Source organism: Apis cerana, linkage group LG4, assembly GCF_029169275.1.
Source record: "Apis cerana isolate GH-2021 linkage group LG4, AcerK_1.0, whole genome shotgun sequence".
Lineage (NCBI taxonomy): Eukaryota > Metazoa > Arthropoda > Insecta > Hymenoptera > Apidae > Apis > Apis cerana.
The window spans coordinates 4,080,917-4,094,247 of NC_083855.1; the positions used below are offsets into that span (position 1 = coordinate 4,080,917).

The 13,331-nt window shown below is 37.1% G+C and overlaps 1 protein-coding gene and 1 long non-coding RNA gene across 2 annotated transcripts in view; one reads left to right on the top strand and one right to left on the bottom strand.

Annotated features, from left to right (window-relative positions):
• Positions 1–13,331, bottom strand: part of LOC108003572 (polypeptide N-acetylgalactosaminyltransferase 2) — a 184,472-nt gene that overhangs the window by 106,314 nt on the left and 64,827 nt on the right. The window lies entirely within an intron of this gene.
• LOC108003574 (uncharacterized) overlaps positions 1–13,331 on the top strand; it is a 50,996-nt gene that overhangs the window by 17,839 nt on the left and 19,826 nt on the right. The window lies entirely within an intron of this gene.

A 13,331-nucleotide genomic window follows, 5' to 3' on the forward strand; every position in this document is an offset into this window, starting at 1 on the left:
GAGTTTTTTACGCAGCCATTAACGTCGCATAATTCATGTACAATTTTCCACCATGTTATGCGATCGAGCACGAAAACGCGCGCCCATTCTAAATTACGCCTCTCGATTTGCGCAACGAGGGTGCAACTGTACGAAGGTGACCGAGCGAAGGTGATGATTATTAATCCTGGGCCAGGAATAATCGGAAGGTTAAACGACGCATTGTTCCATAAAATATTTCCACGCGACGTGGCGCACGCGAGACCACGATCACCGATAACTAACGGCTGCGTGAGCTTTCCAAGGGATCCCGAGACCTCGAACAACGTCGCTGCACTGCGGATATCCCAGCCAACGGCCTCCTCCAATGCCGGCCAAGTTTCCCGGTTCTAGGAAACGCGTCGACTCGATTCAACTCGACGTTGAAAATTATCGTAGATGGATGTTTATTCAACACATTGCGTATTTCTATTTTTCGCTGTTTACAATTCCGATTCCGATATTTTTCCCAAGTTTTTTGCGGTCGATTTGATCTCCAACTTCGAAAAATCGAGTTTTAAATACGATAGTAAGATTGATGAACGAATTTGTACGAGTAATTAATATTACAGAGAGTAAATTTTTTTTTAGGCATTTGCACGATGAACATTTGCAGATGAGAAGGAAGAAAAAGTTTATGGATCGATAATAGTCTTTATAAATGGATTTTTTATCTTTCAAATATTCAGAGAAGAATAAGAAAACAACTCCTTTTCTCTTCTTCGTGCATCGATCTGTTGAAAAGTTGACGCAAAATCAAGAATCGAACGAATAATCCTCGAACCGTGCTCCATCCATCACATTCAACTTTCGAACCTTCTCAAGCATGTATATATACCATCTTTCCAAAGCGAACGATAGAAAGTCAAGATCGAAATTGCTTCGAAATTTCCATTATCCAAACATCGCGAATCTTTTCCTTTTTTCTTTTTCCTTCTTTTTATTTAAACAAAGCGAAATCGAAAACGTCCTTATCCCTTGATCATCCTCGAGAATCCAGAGCGCATAAAGAATCGTGGGAATCGGTTCACGCATCGGTTATACCGGCGTAAACGATTTTACACGGAGCCACGATTAAGTCGAACGCGAGGGGGGCTGTTCAGCTCTGATTCCTGGCGTGATTCGTGGCCCGGAAAAGCGGTTTCCTTCGATTCGTCCATTTCGAAAGGAAGAGGGGCAACGCGAAATAATAGATCCAAATCAGGCCGTTTAAATTCTAAACCCGGGGAGGAGCCGAGGTTGGATTGCATTAGATTCACAAATTAAGAGGCCACCCGGTGTGCCGAGCCGGCTAACAAAATTCTCGCGGAACTTTAATGAATTCTTACGGGCGGGCGTAGGCGGCCCTCTCACGAGTGGATTAAAATTAAACGTCTACGTGTTCCGATTGTTATAATTTTCATCGGTGCTTGATATTTCTCTAATGTCGAATAAAATTTTATTTTCAGAGCCAGAAGAAGAAAAAAGAAAGGAATTATCGAGGTGACGATGTTTGGGTTAATAGTAGGGATGTTACGTTGATATTCAATTGGAAATGGATGATTGGATTATTTGTGCATGTTCGATTTTTAAATATACATGCACTGTACGATTTTTCTGAATCGTAGACGTTGCTTATTCGAAGACTAAGACTGCTGTAAATGATTATTTCTCTAATTATCGCGATTCGTTCGTAACAAAGAACATACTGAGCATACAGACGAGATAATTACGCTTGAAACGATAATTGATCGCAGTTGTAACAAGACGAATGTCTATCCACTCATCTCGAGACTAGAAACGCGTCGAAAGCTTGAAATTTTAAACTTTGGAGTTCACCCAAACGGCGACGACGAGTTCGAACTCGTCCGTTTCTTTAATTAAATCCATTTAATGATTAAACGTTTGTCTTGGAAAGAGGAAGATCCGAATTTAAATTTAAATTTAAGTAAGAATAAAGAGGGAATAAGAAAAAAAGAATTTAATTGCCTTCTTGAAGATCTTGGAAAATATTCAATAGAATTATTTCAGGGTGGATAACGCGTGCCACGGGAGCGGATAACGATCACTGTGGAAATAATCACATTCGCCGCCAGTTAAATCTTCTTTGTGAACAATCCTATTTACGGGTCATTAGCCACAGGCGAGGGGAAATAAGGTGGATGAAATTGACGCAGTCTTGGCGGAATGGACGCCGTCGATCTCGACGTTTAATCAGTCTCCTCCGGGTTATGGATGCTGCAATATGAAATGATCTGCCCACACCGATCTTGCTCAATCGATCGCAAAAGGATCTTGCTCATGGATTACGCAAAATTTCCAGACTTTCGTTCGTCACGTAGCTTTATTATTTTCGAAAAAACTTTGTACAAAAATCTATTAATTACGTCTCACAAAATTTACTAATTATTTTTTTTTAAATATTCGCTTGGGAGACTAGAGAACGAAGATTGGTAATCATTATCTGTCGTTGCTTCTGTCTGTTAAAAAAAGATAATCATGATATTCGAAGAGAATTGTTCCGAGACAATTATGGGGACATCAATAACCGAATTTCGACCAGACATCCTACAGATAACGCCTAGTTTGCCCACTCGATCCCGTTAATGCTTCACGAAGTGTTGAAGCAGCTGAATCAACTCCTCCATGCTCGAATCAATTAAATCAGCCGAATTAATTCGATCTCTTAGTCCTTAATCGCGATTGCTCGCGCGATTGACTATCCTCGAATATCGTCGAGGGGAAAAAATTGTCGCAGCTATTACGCAGCTACACTTTTTATTCCATCCGTTCATTAATCCATTCGAAGTTCATTGATATTCATCGATTTCTTTCTCTTTAAAAAGAACAAAAAAAAAAAAGAAAAAAGAACCAATTTCCACGGGGGAATTATCGTATTATTAAATTCGTCTTCGTCAAATTTCATCGAAGGCTTAATACGATCCGATTTTCGTGAACAAACGTCAGTGTGAATTTTGTTTTAACAGGTGTTTTAACAGAAAACGATTCGTCACGCGAATTAAATTGCACCGATTAATGCCTGAAACGTTGGAGACGATGGGGAATAAAAATGTTCATCGGAATGATAAGACTCGTAATAGAGAGAGTTAATTGTTCCCATTACTTTAACTTTGATTATCACTCGTTTTATTTCTCGTCTCTTGACAGAACTCTCGAAAGAAAATGTAGGGCAATCGTTGGACTAGATTAATTTTTTTATCATCGAAATATCCTTTCTCTCCTATTATCACACGAAAAACACAATTCTTACGTATAGAATCGTTAAAAGGCTAATGATATTTCAACGAAATATCTTTCTATTATCTTTCTATCTTTAAAAATTTTCTCTAAAAGTTCTCACTCAATCTCAATGTTCACGTAGATATTTCACAAATCCTAGGACTCATCTATTAGAAAATATCGTATTAACTATATTACAGAAACAGATATTAAACCAATTTGACTTAAAATAATAAAGAAAAAAGGAATCATCTCGAAGAATTATCACTTTTAAGTAATATTTCGGCGCTCAACGACTCGCAAATTCCAAGTTCCCGTTAATTAATGCGATTTTATCCTCGGCTCGCCAACTTCTTCGACCCACCTACATTAATCAAATTGAATGATACCAAAGGATGGACGAGCGATAAATAATAATTATAATTTATCCGCAAGTTCGCTAATTAGTTGGAGCACTTATACGAACTTTGGCGTATTAGTCTATTTCTCGCGATTATTCGTGTCACGCGTTCGTCTGCAAGTTAAATACCCGGCCTCAAACTGTTTCAATCCTCGTACCGGTTTGTCATTGATATATACCGTGAGTGTGGTTTCCGCCACGATCCGGAAGTTCATTGGTACCGCGGCAAAGATTCCAGAGTTCGAAACGAACAGAGAAATTTGTGCATGAAGGTATGAAGGTGTTTGAAAGTGTTTGCCCGATTCTATTCATAGACTTATGCACGTCTAATAGATATTTAAATAATTGTATGATATGTAGGTGAATATATGTCAGTTGGTTATTCTAGTTTCAATATTTCGTGAACTTATTTTATCGAAATAAAATTCTCTAAAAGCGCTATGCAATATATTATCAAACCTTTTTTGCAAAACCAATAATTAGAAAAAAGAATTTGCATTCTGTGCTTAATCGGACTTTTACAAAATGCATGATTGGTTGAAAAATGAATCGATAATTAATTATAACATAGTCTCAGTTTGAATAATAAAGATACAATAACTCGATACAGTAAAATCAAAATCTAAAATTTCTCCATCTCCTAATACTATAAGACGAAAGAAAAGATCAAAGATACTTTTTCGATCGTAAATAAAATTTTAAAAGATTGGAGAACAAGTTATCTTGGAGAAAAAAATTGATTCGAAAAGGAATGGTGAACAGTGACATCTAGCGCGACAATTTTCGGAAAGGGACGGAGCCAGGGTTAATTTCGTACGGAAGAAGGAATTCTGTTTACGCAGCCGTGCACAAAGAGACTAATTCGAAGCGAAACTACGGGGCGGAGAGGCAAAAAGGTCTTTTCGCCTCCCTTGGAAACGGTGAATTGAATTCCGTGAGCGGAACCATCGAATCCTCCTTCCCCCTCTCCTCCCCAGAGTGCAGATTTATACATTTAACTCGTCGTGGAAAAAGAATCGACGATCGGATTGCCCGGATTCGATCTCTAGCTTTCTGCGCGGCTGCTTTAAAGCAATTAAACTAGCTAGACACGGGGTGGAAAATTTCTTTCCTCTCTCTAAATCTCGTTTGAAGGTCGATTCTCTCCATTCGTCGTCTTCACCCCCCGTTTGAAAACTTGAAGAAATCTTGTGAAAAAAAAAAACAACAAAAAAGACAAAAGAAAGGAAAAAATTATTTCTCGAAGATCGATTCCATGATTAAAAACTCGTAAAGTTTTTCTCTATGGATAAGATGTTGGAAAGTTCACGTCGTATGAGATACAAAGTGGTGGATTGTAGTGGCAAGTTATCTGGGGCTATGTGAAATTCAGAAGGTTTTCTTGGATATGAAACTTTGAAATTTCAGTAAGTGATACGTGTCATCTTCATTGAGATATCACTTTCCATATAGCTATTGGATAACTATATTAAAATAAAGAAATAAAATATGTTTCTTTCTTAAAAAAAAAAAACGACCAACGATCAATCAGTGATTTAATTATTCATTAAAATATATTTAAATATATTATAAATATATTATAAAAAAAGAAATTATCGATAGCCTCAATGATGTAATTTCCAATTATTTAATCCAGCAATTCAACGTTAGCATTAAACTCTTTCAAAGAGATGGTCCAAGCCAAGGCGATAGCCTTGTAGCGACATTTCATCGCGTTTCTATACTATCCGGTCTCTTCTTTTTCTTTTGTTTTTTCAGACTGCTTATCCGCCTGTGCTGTTTTCGTTCCCTGTCTATAGCCTGCAGATAGAATTCGTTTCATTCTCGATAGTAGCGATCGAGGGTTTTCGGGGGATTATTGGTTCATGAACAACCCCTCTTCGCCCGAATCGGTCGAGACGATAGCTTTCTATCGGAAAAAGTCGCATCCACCGGATGGTCTGGCCGAGGTGGAAGCTAATCAGTAGGCATTACGTTGCCCCGTCGTCTTAACAATTTTTCGATAAGATTTTAATGGAACCACGTTGGCTCGAGGATGAAAATTTGTACATTTGAGTTTCAGAGCCGTGCGATTGAAAAAGTTAGATCATTTCGAATTGACAAGTAAATTGTTGATATCTCTTTCTTTTCACGAAATAAATTAAAATAAATAAAATAAATCACTTCATTTACAAGCCATCCATCCAGGAAGCAAACAATCTTCACGAGGTGCACAATGTAATCCTCGAGCATCTCGTAAAATTATCATAGCGAAAAGCCAATGGCTTATCACTCCATCAGCCTTATCAGGCATCGAGCGCAAAACGCTTCATCTATTCGAATCTCCATCAATCTATTTCCGCGAGAACAACGGTGTTGGATAACGAGAGATCCAACCAAAAGAGGATATTAATTATTACGAGTGTACTCGATATTTCACCGCAACACACCTCCTTGCGGATGAATTATCACCCTTGACGGCTATTACGGCTGCCACCGATTCACGGCTAGATTACCCGTGATTTTCCGGTTTTGAAGAGGTTCTGGACGTGGCATAGGTCGTTATTGGCCGCGATATCTGCTCGAAAGTGAAACGCGATTCGTTCACTTTCGCGCATATAATAATGGAGCCTGGATGCTTATGTAAACCGTTTCCTCTCGCCTTTTCCCAGCCAATCGAGTCGAGAGTTGGCGAGTACTTGGATCACCGTGCGAGAACCTTAAAGCGAGATAATTTGAGATCCAGGATGATCCAGATTTAGACAATTCATCGATGTTGTCTTGATCAGAAGAATGTTTATATGCAATATCGTTTACGAATATAACGTCCAACGAACAACATTGCTCTCTATCATTAATAGAATATACATCTATTCTAAATTAACCAAAAAGTTTCTTACATGATAGATGAAGAAAATCAATGATAGAAAGATTGGATATCACATTCTATATATATATATATATATACTTTTTTTCTTTTTCTCTCTCTCTTTTCCTAATTTCACGGGTTATTATTCCTACTACGTATTGAAATTCTAGCTATCGAACTTGATTTAATCATTATGAATTTTACAAAGGGACAGAATTTTATCCAGGAATTTCGAGGCAGACGAAACAAAACCGTCCGCGCGTAATTGCCTGACCTGGAACAAAAGGGTGGTCGCGCAGGTGAAAAATACACGGAGGAGGAATGGGAAAAACTGGCGCGTTTCCAATTCGTGGCTCCGATACGGAACTCCCTTCTGTATGCACGTTTGTGTAACGAGATGAGCCCCATCCTCGAACAAAGCCGATGTTCCTTTGTGCTACTTTCCTTCTCGAGGGTTGGAAACGCTTCTCTGTTGACGCGCCAAGACGTCGATCCGAATTACGTTTGCACAAGAATCGTTTCCCCTGAATACACCTGTGTGTGGAGGCATCCCAGGATTTCTGGATCAAAGAGTTCATCGGAACATGAATATTCTCCTGTTCTCTTTCTCTCAACCAGAAAATGTTCTCTCAAATCTTTCAGACCCTCCAATTTTCAAATATTTAGAGCAAATATTCTTTGCCGTGCAAGTTTTATTTTATTATTCGATTAAGAAATTTAATTCATATAGTGAGATATTATACGTATTGAGTATTCAAATTTATCTTTCCCTATAAACAGTGCAGTGCTTTTTATAAAACTATCGAATTCGATAGATTTCTCACTCTTTGTTAGTCTTCGAAATTAAAAAAAAACTTAATACATTTTTTATACTTAGTCCCAAATATTCAAATATGAAAAACTTCTGTGTAGTTAGCACAATTTTCTGAATATCACAATCTACTAAGTTCTATACGTATTCTCCAGTTCGAAAATCTTCACCCTTGGGCTATTGGAGGACAGAGGAGGCGGCGAGTTGAACAAAAGGGGTATCCCATGGACAATGACGTATCTGTTCGCACGAAAGTCGCGACAACAAAGCGGGTAAGCTCGCCTAATTGTCGTGCAACAAAGCCAGAAGGAAAGAATATTGGCGCGTTTCCAACGTCGATGTTTCCATAGTGGCGATAAGACCCTTGAGGGCATGCGTAATTATACTACGGTAAACAAGCAGTACTTTTTTTCTTTTTTTTTTTAGTTTTCTTTGTTAACTTTCTCGCGTAAATATCTTCTTGGATCAATTTTTACACCCGATTCGAAATCTCTTGATAATCGAGACAATTTTCATGCAAGTATTATGAATCTAATTCTTTATTCTATGTGGTATAGACTTTTATTCTAACATTATTAATATCAGTATATATTAGAAGCGTATTATGTACGCAATTTGTTATTCAAAATGGATATTCTTTTCGATCATTGAAAAATAAACATATACAAAATTCAAATTCAAAAATTTTAGCCTCCAGCCTTGTAAATGCTATATTATTATGATAATTTGCGTTACAAGTGAATTAATTAATTCGTACGTAATAGGTGTACTAAATTGCAAAGATGTAAACATTGTCTTTAATTAAAATTATCGAATCGGTAAAGAAAAAGAACCGCTACGTGTATAAATTTTTCATAAAGAGGGAAAATTAAAATTTCAATGAAAAGTGTCAATCCTTTGAAGGTTAGCAAGCAAAAGATCGCCATTAAAATGTGCAAATAAAATCAGGTGTAGGTAAATGGGCACGATTGCCAGTCGACGATTGATAAATTATCCCGGCGATATATATGTGGAGTCACTTACGGTTACGTTGATCGACCGGGAAATTTTGTTTGACACAGCTTAATGGGCTCACCTGAAAATGATCGAGTTAATTTTAATATCGATTGAATCTTCAATGGAGCAGGAATGTTGGATTTTAATAACCAGGGTCACAGTATTTGGAGAAATAATAATGTGTTAAATATGGATACAACGTTAAAACAATTAATAAGAATAAGCTTTTTAATAAAATTATTAATTCATCGATCTCTTTATCGTGCAAAAATATCGAGTTAAAATAAATTCGTCTACGTACGTTTCCTCGATTATTTAATTTTGAAACGAGAGTACAATAACTATATCTCGAGGTTAAAAAATTAAAAAGCAGACCTGTATATTCAATAGTTTTAAAAAATAATTTGCTCTTATTCGCGCGCGTATTCTTCTCTTAAATGAGGTGCATGAAATAAATTCAACCGTGCTCGCTTGAAAATTTAATTGCACATTTCTGAGTTCAAACACTCTTGTCTCGCACCTCTAATATTCTGTATCAAGAATCGTACAACATCCACTATTCTATCGCTTCGACATTAATTTTATTAAATCTCCCTCCCCTTTAAAAATAGGTAGAAACATCCTTAACGGGGGAATAAAAAAATAAAAACGAAAAATCACTTTGATTTGATATTATTCCCTATTAAATACAGAATGAAGAGTCGCATCTGTTTCGAAATAAAAACTTGCAAATCTCGAGATCAAATTTTGCAATGCTCAATACCGGCTTTCTGTCTTGCTCCATCATAAAACCAAGATCCGTCCCATGACGTGAACGTAATCCAGCTCAGACTGCAGTCACGTCGAAAAGACGTAGAATCGAAACAGGGACGGGAGGAGGAAGAATGACAGGGTTCTAAAGCCACGGGGGATAAGACGGCCGAGGGTGGCGTGTAAATTCGTGACGAGGAGCCAGCCCTACGCCATCTCTCGATTAATCGTCGCTTCCATTCGAACGGCCTTTCTCAGCAACGATGACAGATCTCCCCTCGACGCGTGTGCGATTGAGATGTCCCCATCCTCGCTAAATCGCACGTTAAACCGACCTAATCTACCTTCTTCCCCGAGGGATGGATATACAGGGTGTTCGAACGAAGAAGTAATTCCAGAGAGTAAAATAAACGAGTTATAATAATGGCGAAGTACAATCGTTATATATTTGTTACGCAACAGAGTAATTCGATAAAATAATACTTAATATATTGTTACAGATATTCTTTTGGATTTGGATTAGATCGTTTCGTATTTTTTCTTTTTGTTTCAAGAATTTTTTAAGAATCATCCCTTAAATTTTCCGTCTAAATACCTTTGTTTGAACACCCTATATATATGGAGCGCAATTCTCCCCACAGAGAAATCTGTAGGCCGTTCCACGAGAGCCAATTCCATGAACGTGCCGTGACTTTATTCAAAAAAATTCACCCCCTACGGATTTATTTGTCGAGAGTGCTGGGGGTTGGATGGTTTAACTTGGCTAACCGATACAGTGAAGTGTTTCTTGTACTTTTGGGAAAGGAACAGTCAATTTTCTTTGAGGGTTGAAAATCTAATACGAAATAGTGAATTTATGAATCTTTTCAATCATAATGTTTTGGTTAGATACTTTAGGTGAATAATAAAGCGTAGTACTTTATTATTTTTTCCTTTTAATTTTAAGAAAAATTTTCCTCTGAAAGGATACTTTGTCATGGAAATATAATTAAAATGATATACGCTATTGATTAAAATTTTGAAATTCTAATTTCGCTAGAGATATCAATAATTTTGCTTATTTTAACATATTAATAATTTTTTATACGCGATAACATAATATTAATTAAAAATTCCGTCGAGTAGATGAATAAAATTAATCAAACTAATAATTTCTCCAGCTACCAATTTATTATAGAAATTTCGTTTTATAAATATAAAATATACACTTTCTCCTTTTCACAGCTCTCATTATTGACGAATAACCAAGAAAATTTTAAGAAAATTTTACCCTTATTTACAAATATTTTCCATCGCGGAATTTTTATTATTATTTTATTTAAAAATTGCCGAGAAGAAAGTTTCACTTCCTAAATTCCAATTTTCAAGATTGTCATTTAATCGATCCATCCCTGTCGAACTTAAGCTTGTATTCTCGCCATGGATGATTCTAAGACGCAGAAGAAAAGCTGCAGGAATGAAGACGATCCAATTTCCGGCCACGGATTAAACAGGGATTCTGCGTATAAAGGGACACTGGCACTTTTTCGTTCCAAAATCGTCACAATTCGTATTCGTCATACATTAATGAAGGCAATACAACAAAAAGCGGATACATATGGAGTTTAAAATTCAACAGCAAATTGTTTCTAGCTCGTGTAACTCGGGGAACGTCGGACAATAGGTTAGAAGAGAAAATTTGAGGTGCTTTTCCCGTGTGTTAAGCCGCAAGAAAATTCGCTGAATTTTACATTCAAACCGCACAGTGAACTTCCGTCACGAACTTGACTCCGACTAAAATATTCCGCATTTGCGAAACCTTCTATTCACGAATTCCTTTTATACGCGATTTTACCATATACAAAACAATATTTATGTATACAGGAGGAAAAAATTTAGCATGACGAAGTCAGTATCGAATCGAAGTGATAATAAAGTGCAAGTAATAATCGAGTGATCAGATTCGATTCGTTTGTTTGTTTAACATTTCTTTTGAAAAAAAAGAAGATTGTACTTTCGAATAGATTCTCCAAAGATGAGAAAAAGTATTTCTAATAGCATTGGTCGAAAAGGCTTCGTGAGAAGGGAAATGGATTTTAAATAAAAGAGAGCTGTCAAAAGGGAGATGAAAAAATGAGGCGAGCTCGTTCCAAGAAGACTAATCTCCGGAAAATACGACCATAATCGATGGGAGGAGGGGATAAAACGAATCAGAGCATTACCTCCATCCCTGTCCTTCTGTTTCTCGAACGAGAGAGAGAGAGAGGGGGGGAGAAAGAGAAGAGCATCTCTCCTCGAGGAAATCCGTCTTGGCGCGGAATAAACGAAAGAGAACGAAAATATTCTTTGCGTCTCATGACTCGATCGAGGCAAAGGGAAGAAACATCGGACCGGTTAAGCCTCGGAAAATTGAGTGCACGCCTCGAAAGAGTCGCATCGCACCCTCGTTCCTTTGCTCACTTCTCCTCTCCCAGTTTTTCAACCGATCCTTTCGAGTTTTCAACGCAAAGAATCTTTGAAAAGTTTCGTTGTTGGAATCCCTGCATTCACGGATTAGAAATGGACCACGATGAATTCACGCACAGACGTCTATTAAGAAATTATTTGGTACTATATATCTAATTAATCTTGATTTCTTGTTTTGTTCTATCCTCAATAGAATGATTTTTAATTTTAAAATGACAATTATTCGAATTACAATTATTATTACTTCTTTAGCCGTCATAGAATAAAATCTTTAAGAATATTTAAAAAAAATTAGATTCGTAGTTGATAAATAATAAAATTAGATCAATAATTTTTAACAAAATTTTAACATATAGAAAAATTGGAAGATCTTTAATAATGAATCGTTTTGAAAATTTTTAAATTTAACATTATCAAATTTATATAACATCTCTTTGGTTTTTAACTCCATATTTTTACCAAAGATTACACTTTTAAACGCATCTCTATATAAGAAAATATTCCCGCAGCTTTGGATAAACAGTGGGATAAAGGATGCGGGGACGTTGATGCATCTCGACGCCGGATTTTAAATTGATGCATGCTAATGTATTCACCGCGAGAGCCGCGCTAATTATTCGCCATCCAACGCGTTCGTGCTGACGCACAGAGGTGTCGACATCAACGAGGATGACGAGGAGAAGAAAAAAAATTAAGTTTCGACGTTACATTTTTGTTTTCCTCTCTCCTCTTTTCGTAATACTATTCCCAATGAATTTGAGGAAAAAAACGAGGATAAAGAACGGAGAAAGATCATTGAATATTTGCTGACGATTATAATTAAGAAATATTGGATATCCTGATGCGGCCGCCGTTGTAGCAATTTCGAGGATCCTTTATCGAGACGGCTCGATACTGATGATGTAAGTTCACTTTGCACGCGAGCTGCAATCATGTATCTTCATTAACCACGCATCTAAATTAGTAGGGTAAATGAAATTGCGGATACCGACATACGACGCATCTCTATCTAGTAGTAACATTCATCATGTTGAGAAATTTTATGTACGTGAGTAGATCTATTTTTACTAATTTTGGTATACAGATTTATCTATAATTCGTATCAAAAGATGATTTATTCGAGTTAATAAAATAAAGGAAAAATAGTTTCTTTAGGTTTTTATAGGTGTTTCTTTTTTTATTATCGTAAGATTGCTTCGATTTATTAATCTCAACAGGAGCAAAGGCCATTTTTTTCACTCGAACTTCCTCTTCTTCGCGCAATTTCGATTTTTTCCTTATCTTTGAACACGAATCACAAACCATTTTCTAATTTTACATTTAGTCTTAATCAAATCTTACAAATCTCCGTATGGAAAGATATATATATATTCACAAATCAGTTCGTTTTGTTACAAGCACACCATCGACCATCGACGTCCAAATCCACGTTCAGTAACTGCGATTCTGGAATGACTCAAACTTCGCCAATTGCTCCCGTATCTTCTTCCCCTCCTCTTTCCCAAGTTACTTCCCCATTAATTGTCTCTGCCGTTTGCTGGCTGGTCGATTCCAGCCAACGAGATCCATCACTGCGAATCGTTTGATCTTTACCCGATCAATCTTCCCCAGGATCTTCCACAAAACGCGGTACCCGTCTGTATAAACATCCATTACAGCTGTTTCACCGTGATCCCGGGGTAAAAGATCCTCCCTCGAAAGGACTGGAGGTGCACTCGTTAGACGAGAAATTCCTCTGTACACAAGATCGAGAGGCGCACGAATAACTTCTCCTCCACCTGCAAAGCCACTCTCAGAGAGGCGTTATGGGGGTGAACCTTGCCCCGAGAATCGAAACTTACGAT